The 14,327-nt window shown below is 47.1% G+C and overlaps 1 protein-coding gene across 5 annotated transcripts in view; it reads right to left on the reverse strand.

Moving 5' to 3' along the window:
• LOC119431857 (ATP-binding cassette sub-family C member 2-like) overlaps nt 1-14,019 on the reverse strand; it is a 1,116,245-nt gene extending 1,102,226 nt beyond the window's left edge. For all 5 annotated transcript variants that reach the window (XM_049657182.1, XM_049657185.1, XM_049657184.1 and 2 more), the window contains exon 1: nt 13,755-14,019. The gene's annotated coding sequence lies outside the window, so the exon portion shown is untranslated. The remainder of the gene's footprint in view (nt 1-13,754) is intronic.
• Between the last annotated feature and the right edge of the window lie 308 nt (nt 14,020-14,327).

Here is a 14,327-nt window from a genome sequence, read left to right on the forward strand (position 1 = left end):
TTGCAGCTTCAATTCGACTGCAGGCACGGTAGGCGCGTCGGTGTCGCTGTGCCTGCTCACGTCCGGGTGACCACTGTTGTTTGCTAGCGCGGGCGTAGAGCAATGAGACCGTGAGTGATGAGTTCCAAACAAAGACTAAACTTTTTAAGGTGAAAGCCTTAGGTGTCTATGTTGGCGGTGCCCTTGGCGAAACTGCGCCGTGACGAAAAATGGCCGACGCCGCAAAGAGTAAAATCAGGTCAGCAAATGCTCGGATTGAGTCACATTTCTCAGGGAGGTTCTTGTAAACAAATTAAACTAGTGGCCTTGAAAAGGAAATTTGGGTACATTTTGGTCTCGGTGGGAATCAAACCAAGGCCTCCGGAGTGCTAGACGAGCACGCTTCCCTGAAGGCACGGCTGCTGTGTGGTTTTGACTTACTAAGGGTGTGCCTAGTGCGTCACAGAGACGCGCTCGTGCCACTGTTTGCGCGTTCGTCGTTGTCTTCTTCCACAGCTAGCTCCGACACCGCTCATCATGCCAGCGTTCCCATACTGCCCCTCCTTCTGTGAAGGCGCTGACGGCACTGGTCCACTGCCAGTCAGTGCGGCGATTTCGGTGAGTTCTGTCGTGCGCTCCGATAAACAGTTGCCACAATCCTTCTTAAACATATCTGAATCGTTCCAAAAAAGTGTGCCAAGTGTACAATCAGATTCTCGCCTTAACCTTTAACAAACGTTTAACACTTGCTTAATTTATTCTCTCATGAGAGAAGGGGGTCGCGTGTGCCAACAGACTCACCTGTCAGGTGCTATCACTCTGTGGCTGGGTGTCACAGAGTGGCGCTATAAACTAGCCGTTTAAACGCGCATCAGCTTGAGCGGCACGCGGATGGCGTTCACGACAGTATCTTGCGAATTCAAATGCTGTAGTCTACGCAGATGACACTGCCCTTCTGATCACCGCTCAATGAATCACCGCTCAATAGAAGCAGCAGAAGTTCACGCACCTGAGGACCTGAATAATACAACGAAGTGAGTTGCCAGTGTTAAATTTGTCATAGTTACAAACAAAACCAAATTCATTGTTCTCGCCTCAAATCGCAAGCTTGTCCCAAATAACTGCATTCTCCGCCTTAGTGGAGTACAACATGTCGATACATTTAGGAGCAACACTTCACCCGGCTTTTCATTGGGTATCCCACATCGACTACCTATGCAAAAGGTAAACCGTAAGTTGTTTGGGATTAATTAAGGCTCGAGGACAATTTAGTATTACGCAGTTGGAAGCGCTTTGCAGAAGATAGCGATAAGAATTATGACCTTTCCACCTACAAACGCTCCATCTGTTCCACTATTTAAATGGTCTAACATTATGCCATTCATTCAGGATGGTAATTATAAAACCGCAGTTCTAATTCACAATATAGCATGCACTATCGTTCCCTTTCCGTCATCGTACCTAAAGCGGCCCCAACGTAACACAAGGCAGGCGAAGTGAGCCAATTTAAATTTGTCAGAAGCCAGCAATATATAAGGCCGTCGTGTGATGACTTTTTCTGGCCCCAAAGTCTGGAATTGTATACCCCTGTGGATTAAGCACACCCGGGATTTTACAGCGTCTTTAAAAAACCGCACAGTACCACAATATTTCTTGAGTTATTAACATTAGACATCATTGTAACCGTATGTAACTTGTCCGTTACATTGATAAAATATTACATATATTTGGAATATCTGTTAGGTCTTCTGTATTCACCATCCTTCTATACACTTTTTTATGAAATATTATTGTGATGTGTGTGCCTTTTCGTTCGCCTTTCGGTTACGTCTGTCTTTGAATATTTTTATGCATTGGATCCATTACTTGCCTAATTGGTTAGAGATCCATATGCCTGATCACAATATTGTTGTACCATTTATTTTTGCCTATAAAGGTATTTCATTTAATTTCAAAGCTGTTTTATTGCGTTACCATTCTTAGAGTACTTTCCGGAGGCCAACTACGTAACTACGTTGCTATGTATGTTTTGCGTCTATCTATGTATGCATGTATTTTCATTTATTTGTATCTGTATTACCCTAAAGTCTACGGGCATTGAAGATTGGAGTGGTATGAAACAGTTACAAAAGTTTACAAGCATGCAGTGCACGTTACGATAAAAAGAAGAAATAATTATTGCTGATATTATACAATATTAGTTAAAGTACAAATGAAATTAACATAAAGTCAGGTCAGGGAAACTACACAGTAACAATGTTTGGCGAGTACAAAATAGCTGAGACTTATACAATATTAGCTAGTGCTAGTTTAAAGGAATTGTTATCATTAATAGTAACGATGTCTTGAGGAAGGTAGTTCCATTCCCGAGATGTTCGCGGAAGAAATGACTGAAAAAAACTTTTGGTGTGGCACGATACAATCCCTACTTTGAGAGAGTGATCAATGCGTTGAGAAACATACAGTGGCTGAGTAATTTCGTAGGACAGAGTAATATTTTAATTTAGGAAACAGAGCTAGAAGGGATATTTTTCGGCGAGAAGCTAATGGTGGTAAGTTGAAATTACTTTTCATAGTGCTTGCGCTTGCCGCTCTATTATAGATAGAAAGACTGGAACGAACAGATTTATTTTGAACAACTTCAAGAGAAATACTTAAGCTAACTTGAAATGAATTCCAAACAGCCCATACATATTCCAATATTTGAGCGTACTAATGTCGTATACAGCATAACCATAGCATAACGTTGTGGTGTTTTGACATGTCAGAGGATTAAGGTCATTGTTTGTGTTGTCGCTTTACAGAAGAGGTACGAGAAGGTCGGCAAATGCTTCCACAATAATTTTTGGAGTCCGGCCAGTCGTTATGCAGAAAGCAGCAGTTGGATTCTTGCAGATCTCAGGAGTTCGGAGAGCCTTCAGTATGCGACAAACACTTCCAAAGCCATTTGCTGTATGCAGCGAACTACACAGTGCTGCCCAGCTCTTTCGACGGAGATATTTTGTGTGCCGCCGTATGGCTGCGTCTAGGCGGTTATATACCGTCCAATTAGAGCTTCTTTCAGAGCGCTGTGCTCTCCTGTGGCCTCGACAGGCGTGTAGCTTCAAAAGCTCAAGATCAGGGTTCGGTTTATCTATGCCCCGCGTCGTCTTACGGTAGCTTGTTAAAGACACTCGCTCATCAGTTTGAACAACTTGTCGTGTGATGGGGCCTCTGAAATCAGCTGACGGAACTTGTTCCAGTTCATCACTGTGTAGGCGCCAGATTGGCGGCTAGGGGTATGTTCTGGAATAAGCCAAATTGGTAGGTCATCTGAGCCCCATGGGTAAGATTCACATGACCAGGCCAAACACACATCTCCTGGTGATATCGCAAGGTCGATGGTAGATTGTGCCTTCCATCTGCCGACAAATGTAGGTGAGCCGTCATTGAGTGTTTGTAGATCATCTCTAACAATAAGCTCGTTGATCTTCACCCCAGACTGGTCTTGTGGACGAGAACACCAGCGAGGATGGTAAGCATGAAGTCTCCGCACAGCACAAATGATGAGCCACACCTAGAGACTAAGCACTTCAATACGGTGGTGTCTGAAGATCGTGTCGGTCGATAATATATGCTTTCCACAGTCGTCGTCGTATCTCTGAGACTCACGGTAATGGCTGTACATTCAAAATCGGCATCGCAGATATCGCTTGTGTTAATAACTGCGAAATTTAGGTCAGCTCGGACATATAACGATGCTTTTGAAGTATTTCGCGGATGCGTGACGTCCGTGCACTAGAACGACCAGCATACCAGCGCTGTGCATCGCACATTACTGTGGATGCCTACGAAACCTGGAAGTTTGAATTCTTCTTTTCTTATATTGGTTTCTTGAAGCGCAATAACATCTCGCGGGGTGTTCATTGCGAGGAGCCGAAGCACTAGATTAGCATGCCGCGGTCGTAAGGACCTGACATTCCATTGCAGCACAGAGGGACGGGGCTTTCCACGAACGTTCATGTTGTTTCTAGTGAAGGCCGTCGAGAACTGTAACAAGAGCCCCCAGAAGTTGCTCTGCAGCTAATGCTGCTGGTGTCTGACGACCGGCAATCTGAAATCTAACGACGTTGACGAGCATCTTAAGCAGGTTGGTAAGTTGTTCGTCATCGTTGATCGAGACCGCTGTAGGCACCCTATGCCTTAAGCCCAGTGCTTGAATCCCTCAACGAGAAATATGGCTACCCATACCCCATCCTTCTGAAAAGAAGTCAAGGCAGCGTCCGTTATCCAGTGGAACGCCAGAGTACTAAAATCACGCCTTTCATATTTTCGTCAGTTTGTGTACACCAATGTGTTTCCACTCATCGTCATTTGTGAGCCCAACTTGTCGAAACCAATCAGACTGTCAGGGTACGAAGTTATCATGTCTTCAACAAATGGTGCATGCTGCAAAATTATTAGTTTTGTTCGTTGTGAACTTACCTATGTTTTGTAACCAATTTCACCTGACGACAACAATCAATATATATGCATCACAGTTAAAAAGAACAAACTCTTGTTTACTCTCATAGGCATGTTTATATCACCTTCAAGCAATTTCGATACAAAAAAGATTAGCGGATATCTTGAGTGTTTGTCCAGCTCCATGGGTCATCATAGGAGCCTTCAATGCACACCATCCGGCATGGGGAAGTACAAGGACAAATGCAAGAGGACGAAGATTAGCAAGCATCGCGTACAACTACGGCCTTAGTCTCCTGAACGATGGTATCCCCAGCTTTTTTCGAGCCGTGTCATACTGCAGCTGTCTCGACCTTGCTTTCGTCTCCAAGTCTCTCGCTAGATGTGTGAAGTGGTTTCCAGATATTGAGGCATATGGGAGTGATCACATTCCCACCTATCTCAACATCAAAGGCTTGTCGTCTAGATCTGGTCCACGGAAGACCATTCGGACGATTCAATGGCGACCTTCAAATCCGATATGGAAGACGTTTGCCGCAAGGGTATATCCTCTGGGTTTGAGCAAACAAAAGTACGATGCAAAACGCCACCCTCTTAACGACGATCTCTTCCACGCAAAACGACTTGGACATGGATTGAGAGCGTCTTCGAGCACTTCATCGCCGGGCGGAACGTCGATGTCAGCGTACAAAATCAATCCATGACCTTAGGGCATCCAGGAGGATGCAAAAGAAGATTCAGCGTCGCATGGATCGATTAGCATCGGGACGTTGGACAACATTTTGCCAGACACTAGAGCCCCGCAAGCCACTGTCTCACATTTGGAAAACAGTGCAAGGTCTGCGTTGTCTCCTGGAACAGCGTTTTTCATTCAAGGCGCTCGCGCTCTTCCAAGGGCGGCAAGACATCGATGTCGCAGAAGACTTTTGTGCGCGGATCGCCGACCAAGCGACTCGTCCAGATCCTTCTCCCGAGGTGACGCCCCTCATTCCCGTGATTGCCGCATGGACCTTCCTTTTACAATGGAGGAGCTCGAGGCGGCACTAGCTCTCTGCAGGCGCTCTTCATCTCCGGGTCCAGATGGTATATCATACCGAGCTTTGTGGTATCCGGAGAATCCGCACGGAGAGAATGGTTGCATGGACAATGCAAGAGATTTACAGACACTTGCCAATATCTCTGATAATGAAGTGACAAATCTAGCCCTTACGTTTAGCACCGAGAAATCGGGAATTATGATCTTTAATGAAGAGAAGAGAAATTACGTGGTGTCAATTCAACACTAAGTCATAAAAGCAATAGTCAAGTCAATCAATATAAATACCTCGGTGAATACATAAACGAAGGAAAGACTTACTCAAGCACCCACTAAGATAATCTGAAAATTAAGGGGAAGCCTAACGCAGCACCAATGCAACATACAGCACTGTGAGGCCACAAGAAATGTGAGGTCGTGCGTGGAATCTAGAAAGGAGTAATGGTGCCAGCGCTAAATTTCGCAAATATCACGCTGTGATTTAAATCAGATATCTTGTCGGTGTTGGAAGTTAACCAAAAATCGCTTGGCAGGTTGGCTTTGGGAGCCCATGGTAAGATCACAAATGAAGCAGTGCAGGGTGTCATGGCTCGGGCCTCTTTTGAAGTCAGAGAAGCGCAGAGGAAAATTAGTTTTGAAGACTCAGGAACATTGGTGAAAATAAATGGGCAGCAAAAGTGCACAAGTATCTCTACCTGAAAGGCGTGGACACAGAATGGAGGACGAGGTCAAGAAAGTTGGCAACCAGGTCAAGGGTAATTGAAAGTGTAAATAGGCAACCAGGAGTCATCAGGAAGAAAGTGAGAGAAACGGAGACAGCGAATTGGATGCAAACAATGGAAACAAAAAAACGACAATGGAAATTTACAAGAATGGGAAGACAGAAATTAGAAGGGAAAATCTCTACGATAACTCACAAGGCAGTTCCTTGCTTTTTGAGGCTCGAGTTGGTTGCCTAAGGACAAAAGCATAGAGGAGCCAATATTTGCAAAAAGGTGAGACATGTGTATGCTGCAGCAAAAATCCCGAGACCACTCAGCAGATCCAAATGGAATGCGAAGTGATTCATCCAGTGAGACCCGGAGTTAACGTACACCTGCCTGAAGCGCTTGGATTTAAAGTGGGCGGTAGCATCAACCGGTGTGCAGTGGAGATAAGCAAGAGACGGTTAGGGTATTTGTGGAAAATAATCAGGGAAAAAATTGATGCGACCGGATCCCTTACAGGGTTACAGGCATAGGTAGCGATTCGAGGTAGAAAAGCTTTGAGGGGAAAGGAAGATTATGGAGGTGCACACAAATATACGGTAATGAAAAAAGTCACAGGCCTGCGCGGCACACACAGCACAGTCACAGCGTAAGCTGGTGAGCGGCTCAAGAGTAGCTCCAATTTGGGCACCACGCACAACAGGCTCTTCCAGGCAGTCTGTTCGCCTCGTTTTGACGAGAACGATCTTAACTGTCCGCCCGGAGTCGACGGCGAGCTGCGGCTTCTAATGCTCTCTCCACAGCAGTCTGCTAAGCCCGATCAAGCCTTGCAACTACAACTTACATGTCGGGCGCGCCGCGTTTGCAGGCACTAGATGGCGCCACCATACTGGCGGAGGCTCGGAAGCTCGGGAGCGCGTTGATTGCGCGCCTCGTCTGAATCGCATATCGTCGTCTGCGCCTGCGGACGCTGCGTTTGCAGGTATCTTACCTAGATGGCACCACCATACTGGCGGAGGCTCGAGTCATTTCCCCCTGCGTTTGCCTTAGGGTATATTCCGCGGCCCGATAGCAAGCGCTTGCGTGGCTCAGTGGTAGAGTATCAGGCTCCCACGCAGCGGGCGTTGGTTCGATCCCGGTGAGAATCGGGTAATCTTTTCGCGGGTTCCGGGACAGCGGTTACGCGGCCGCCGACGGCGGCATCATCGCGACCCGAAACGGCTATTGGAATGAGCCCGTAACAGCTTACGCTGTAAAATCTGTACAGTGTACGTAAATAAATAAATAAATATTAGTGACTGATGGTTATCACCATCAGTCACTAATATCCAACCCTGCTACGTTTTCTGCTGCAATAACCAGCCTTGTATTGACACATTTATGCCTCAGCGTAAAACGGGCATTTCTTGCACAAACGTTTACAATCGGCGTTGGTGTTTGTCCATCAGATTAATCTGTGCCACCTTTTTCTCCTGAATGTTCTTGAATACGCGACAGATACAGCAAAACATTTGGCGACTCATGCACATGGCACTAGTTAGGAGCGTTTAGTAACCGAAGTTTCATTGTTTCCTGCTCTTAAAGCGAGCACAGACACTGATTTACGGTGCATGCCAAACGTGCGGTGTTTTTCGAGAATTTGTACAGACCTGAATCACGCACCGGCATGTTTGACACGCATATGTAAAACGTGCACCGCTTCGAAGCGCTTTTGCACACTAAATTTAACTGAGTATGGTGCACAGGTAAGTCAAGCAGTGTGTAGCCGATGTGCTGCCGCTCGCTGCGTGAGTGTTCACGCTGCATTAAAATGAGGCATCTTCCTGCGCAGGCTGCGCAAACATACTTTGAAATACTATCTTAACATGAATACAACATACTAAGGGCATACGTACATCAGATACTCATACAAGATACTAAAGTGTGTCATTCCGTACGATACTGGCAATTATTATCATAAGATAAATCAATACATTCATAGATTGCTCATTGGTTCTCAATTACAGGCACCGCTCCGACTATACACTACAGCTTGGTAGCTAATTCATCAACACTTGCTAACAAACACCATTCCTTCCGAATTTACTTCACTACCACTCACAAAACTTCTTTTAGGCCGCTCAAACTTGGAGTATCGTATGGCCTTTCTGCGACAGTGTAGGCCTTTTGCACAATGTTGCCAACCCTGTGTGCACATTGGGTGCCCGCGAACGTAGTAAAGGACAGACATGCCAGAGAGCGCAGGGTACGCGTATAAAGCCTGTGGTCTGGGTGGGCTCAGCTTCAGGTCTTTTTTGCAATGGCAATAGGCCGATCCCACCGACCCATCTGCGCATGGGCCGGTTTTCCGGAAGTAGCACTGCCACTGACTTGGTTGTAGTCAACAGGTCAACCACACCACCGCAGTCCGCGCTCGTTGAGTACTGCGCACGAGCTTCCCAGACATCTCTGCGATTCCACCACCGAGAAACATTCGTCAAGTATTTTAAGAAATTACATCGGCTGTTCATTGAGGCAGGCGAGGCGAACGTTTAAAAGTGCCTGCTGCTCTTTCATTTCGGTTGTTACCCGCTGATTACGCGTTGAGTATCGTATTTGTTAGAGCTTTGTATGTATACATGCTACTGCTGATGCTGTGTACATGCTGATGTACGCGGTCGTTTTCCGTCGCTATTTCTGCATCTCGGTGACTGCAACGTTATGTTTGCTTTGCGACGGACATAATAGGATTTTCATACCTGTTGGAGACAGGTTTGAAATGCGGCGCGGAAACTTTCATGCCCTAATGATGCTTACCTAAATGGGTTTCGCGCACGGCTTGCAGACTTCGGTAACAGTGATATGTAGAAGTTCTTAGGTAAGCTAGGCGGCGTCTTTAACATAAAAACGCCGATAGCCAATCGCTGATAGCGAATCATCGATAGCCGAATCAGCAGCTAATCGATAATCAATTACTAATCAATAAATATCAGGAAATGCTGGGGATTACTTGGTAGTGCTTAGCCTAACACAAATACGTGGCCAATACCTTGCGATAGCCAATGAATAGTCAATCAGTAGGTAATCGATAATCGGCAAATAATCTATAAATTGCGGGAAATCAAGTACACGGGTGTTTTCGCATTTTGCGCCCATCGAAATACGGCCGCTATTCGTCCCCGTGTTTCTTCTCGCGCTGTGTATTACCAGTACCACCTATTTATCCGTTGGATCCACGTCTCTCGAAGCTTTCGCTCTTTAGAAAACACATAGAATCCGGAACCTTTTTCCCTTGTGTGGTTGTTGTAGCACCCAGGAACGCAGCAGGTCAATCTTCCCATCGCACGATGGGTCTACACGAACCATAAAAATTGCCAAAAATCGTTCGGAAACAGGACGCACAGGCACTCCGGGTGGCTGGAGCGGCCGGATGACTACAAGTACCAGCATGCATCGCGGCAGCAGTGGCGTCGTGAAACTGGCCGTTGGGATCGGTCTATTTCATGGACAGTCCAGGCGTATTTTTCCCGTCGTTGTCGCCGTCACTGTCGCCGTCATGTCCCGTATAAAGTCCTAAGGGGGATAGATAACACCGTCACCGCGCGCCGAATGCTGTAGGTGCGAGTGAAAGCGTGCGAGGTGAGCCTAAGATCACGGCTCAAACCCGCGTGCGCATGGGAGGAAAGCGGGAAGAAAACGCGCCGTCTCCGGCCGCGCGAAAGGCACCGTGGGGGGGGGGGGGGGGGTTCGAGGGGCGGCACTGTACTCCAGCAGCAACTGCGTAACGCGCGACCGCGCCCGAGGGACGCCGATGATTGCGCATAAATCTCGTACGTCAAGATCGCGCGTGCGAGGGAGGAAAGTGGGGAGGAAACGCGCTGTTTTCAGTCGCGCAATAGGCCGAGTGGGGAGGGGGGGAGGGGGCGCCGGGCGGCATGGTACTACGGCAGCAACTGCGTATTGCGCGACCGCGTTCGAGGGGCGCTGACGATCACGGCTAAAGCTCGCACGTGCAAGGGAAGAAAGCGGGGAGGAAATCTTCGGCGCCTGGGCGAAGAGAGGCTGGGGGGCGGCGTTATACTCCGTCAGTGTAGACATTTGGGCTTGTTGGTGTAACATGTTTGCAGATTTTCTTCTTGTAGCACAAAAAAAACACACGGACGTAGAAGAACGGAGACACACAAGGGTTGTTGGAAGTTAGCGCCTGGGAGTGTCTCTGTTCTTGCGCGTCCGTGTGTTTTTTTGCGCTACAAGAACAAAATCTGCAAACATGTTATACTCCGGCAGCAACTGCGCATTGCGCGGCCGCCCGCAATGCGCAGTTGCTCCGCTATCTTGAAAGCGATCTCCATCGGGGGCGGAGTGTAGGTGCGACGGCGGCTGATACCTTTGTGCGTGATGCGTTCTCGCGCTCAGTTTGCGTTGAAGCGATACACAGCCCGAAGGTAACTTCGCTCGCTGCTGCGGCCACGCTTCCTGCGGCAGCATTGTCTGCGGTGTCTGCGAATGTCTGCGGTCACCAAGTGTGATGTGTTCATGCTTGCCTGTGCGCGCTGACACCATGCGTGTAAATTTAGATAGTAAGCGAATGTTTGCAAGCTTATACGGCCGATGAAAATACTATCCTTACTTCGTAACACTGTCTACGCATTTGCTATCGCAATCGATGGCTCACCTTTCGGGCGAAACTGCGACTTTTTAACAGAGGAGCTATTTAAGCCGACCATCAGTTCGTGGGGCATGTACAAACAACCTCGCTGAACGAAGACGTCACCGCGCGTTGCCTAGCAACAACCTCGCGAAGCGGCGTGTGCTCCGCTTCCTCTCCGTGCCATGCACATATTGCCTTGACATTGGACGTTAAGGAGAGGGAAAGGGAGCATGCGCGCGGGAGTGAGAAAGAGAAAATGAGAGCGAGAGAGAGAAAAATTGTAGCAGCACCAACGAGGCAACGCGCAGAGCTGCTTCCGACGCCGCCCGCGTTTCCTTGTTTCCCCGCGTTCACGTCGAACGCGTGCGGTGTCCGTGACTGCAGCAGGCGCCTCTCAGGGCAACACTTGGCTTCAGTCAACCAATAGAACAAGCTAGCATCAGGAAGGGATATTCTACGATGGATCAAATCCATGTCATCAATCAGGTAATCGAAAAATCTGTGGAGTACAATCAACCTCTCTATATGGCTTTCATAGATTATAAAAAAGGCATTTAATTCAGTAGAAATACCAGCAGTCATAGAGGCATTGCGTAATCAAGGAGTACAGGAGGCATACGTGAATATCTTAGCAAATATCTACAAGGATTGCACAGCTACCTTGGTTCTCCACAAGAAATGTAGAAAGTTACCTATCAAGAAAGCTGTCAGGCAAGGAAACGCAATCTCTCCAATGCTATTCACTATATGCTTGGAAGAAGTATTCAAGCTCTTAGACTGGGAAGGCTTTAGAGTGAGGATCAACAGCGAATATCTCAGCAACCTTTGGTTTGTAGATGACATTGCCCTATTCAGCAACAATGGGGACGAATTACAGCAAATGATTGAAGACATTCACCGAGAGAGTGTAAGAGTGGGGTTGAAGATTAATATGCAGAAGACAAACTTAATGTTCAATAGCCTGGCAAGAGAACAAGAATTCAGCATCGCGAGTCAGCCTCTAGAGTCTTTAAAGGAGTACGGTTTATCTAGGTCAATTATCCATTGGGGACCCTGATCATAAGAAAGAAATTTACAGAAGAATAAAATTGGGTTGGAGTCCATACTGCAGACATTGCCAAATCCTGACTGGGAGATTACCAATGTCGTTGAAAAGTACAGTGTACAATCATGGCATTCTACCGGTGCTAACATATGGGGCAGAAACTTCGAGGTTAAAAAAGAATCTCGAGAACAAGTTAGGAACCGCACAAAGAGCTATGGAACGAAAAACGTTAGGCCTACCGTTAAGAGAGAGGAACACAGCGGTGTGGATCAGAGAGCAAGCGGGGATAGCCGATATTCTAGTTGGCATTAAGAGGAAAAAATGAGCTGGGCAGGCGATGTAATGCGTAGGATGGATAACTGATGGACCATTAGAAGGCAGTATTTCAGCGCTTAGTAAGGACGAGGACAAAAAAGAAGACGTACGAGCACACAGGCAATAAACTTCATTGTTGTGAGTAGCGCCTGTGTGTTCGTACATCTCCTTTTTTGTCCTCGTCCTTACTAAGCGCTGAAATACTGTCTTCATGATGAACCAACAAGCCCATCTTGCCACTCTTGTGGACCATTGGAGTTACAGAATGGATACCAAGAGAAGGGAAGCGCAGTCAAGGACGGCAGAAAACTAGGTGGGTGATCAAGTTAGGAACTTTGTAGGCGCAAATTGGAATCAGCTAGCGCAAGACAGGGTTAATTGGAGTTCGCAGGGAGAGGCCTTCGTCCTGCAGTGGACATAAATATAGGCTGATGATGATGAAATAAGGTGTAGTCATGATTCCATTTCAAATTACATTCGTGAATAGCATTGTACAATACCAGAATCATCCTGAAGGGTCCATATTTCCTCACTCATTTGTTGTCTCTTTTGTACTTGTTATAATTCTGACGTTACTTCTACTATCTGGCATTCTTGCGGGTCATTAGGCATTGTACATTAAGGGCCGCAAGATTTATGAGTACAATAACCCTCCGTGTTTTATCACACGCAGGGTTATTTTGTCTTCTGTCACCTTCCTCCTCGACACGTCTTGCAAAGTTCTTATAATCCTACTCACATAATGCCACATGCATAGCACCTTTGTGCCGCACGGTATTGTTTCTGGCCGGCTTGTGGTCTTGGCCGCTACTGCGGATGCTGAGGACGACGAAGTGAACTAAGTGGCTGCGACGAGGAGGACGCGCTGTTAAGTAATGGTGTTGGTTTGACGTTCTGCGCATCCATTAGATGAAATTTAGTGGCGGTTACCGCAGTATAACGTGACATTCCTGGGGAAAGTGCAGGGTAGCCTAAGCGTAGCAGGCTTAGTGAATTTCCCACAGCGTGATGATCGCACCAAGGCCAATGTTGCTTGCATCGGTGCGCAGTCCAGTGTCGGCATCATCATCACAGATTCCAAGTAATGGCGGATTACGGAGGCGCTGCTGAAGTTCGGAGAAGGTGTCACTTTGATCGGAAGCAGAAAATATGGAATATAATCGTGGTGTGTTGAATAATTTTGAAGTTAAGTGTGAACACTCACCTCAATTTTGAGCACAAGGTTGTACCTTATATGAATATCTCGTTTCATGCAGGTATGCGGCCAACAATGTTCTTTCTCGCCGCGAATTCGTACTTTCGTTCACTGGGGAAAGTACTGCTTTTTAGCACGCCTAGTAAATTTAACTAACACGGCAAGCTGGGCGAGTTGGTAACTGAACATGTTCCTATGGGGGTGGGCAGCGCAACCCGGACGAATGAATTATGGCTGCGCTCGTCTATTAAAAGCACTGCCTTCTTTCCCAAAATTGAACAATACATAATCCAACTGAGGTTGGTTGGGCTGACCACTGTGCTGTGTCCTTCACAGGTATAGAAATAAGTCACTGCCGCCAAATATACGTCAAGTTAAACTACACAAGAGGAAAGGTTACGTACCGGTTGCTCGAATTCCAGTGGCGGCGCAATCACAGACCAGAAGAGTTGCCAACCACTTCGTTTACTTCTACGACGGCCTATTAGTCTTGAGTAGTTCCGCAGCACGCACAATTGCATCCGCTCCCAAAAACTGCGCACCGGCTCTTGCACCGACTTTCTCTATCACATGTCGGAAATTGTAGATTTTTCTGTGTTGCAGGGAATGTTGAAGGTGCGCTGGATGAGTGTAGCTATTCGGCTAGGCTGTGAACGCTGCGTGCACAGCCTGTTTGTTCGAATATGTTCAACAGCTGTGCGGCAAGGACGTGATTTCGCTCACTTTATCCTTTTTGGTTTTGTTTTCCATAAGCCCGGCTCATAGAAGGCCGTATATGCGCCGGATGCGTCACATGTGCACCGGTGTGCGAGCACGGAAATGCGCATGCAGCGCAGGTCAAACGCAGCAGCGCATTTGGAAATTGTCACTTTCATGAAGGGTTTGCTCGTGTTTCTACAACGTCTCTTGCAGGGTGCCGGACATTTTCGAGATATAAAAAGAAGCCTGCTACTAACTGCTCCAAACCTGTTTGCAGG

This window comes from Dermacentor silvarum, chromosome 10, assembly GCF_013339745.2.
Source record: "Dermacentor silvarum isolate Dsil-2018 chromosome 10, BIME_Dsil_1.4, whole genome shotgun sequence".
In the NCBI taxonomy this organism is placed as follows: Eukaryota; Metazoa; Arthropoda; class Arachnida; order Ixodida; family Ixodidae; genus Dermacentor; species Dermacentor silvarum.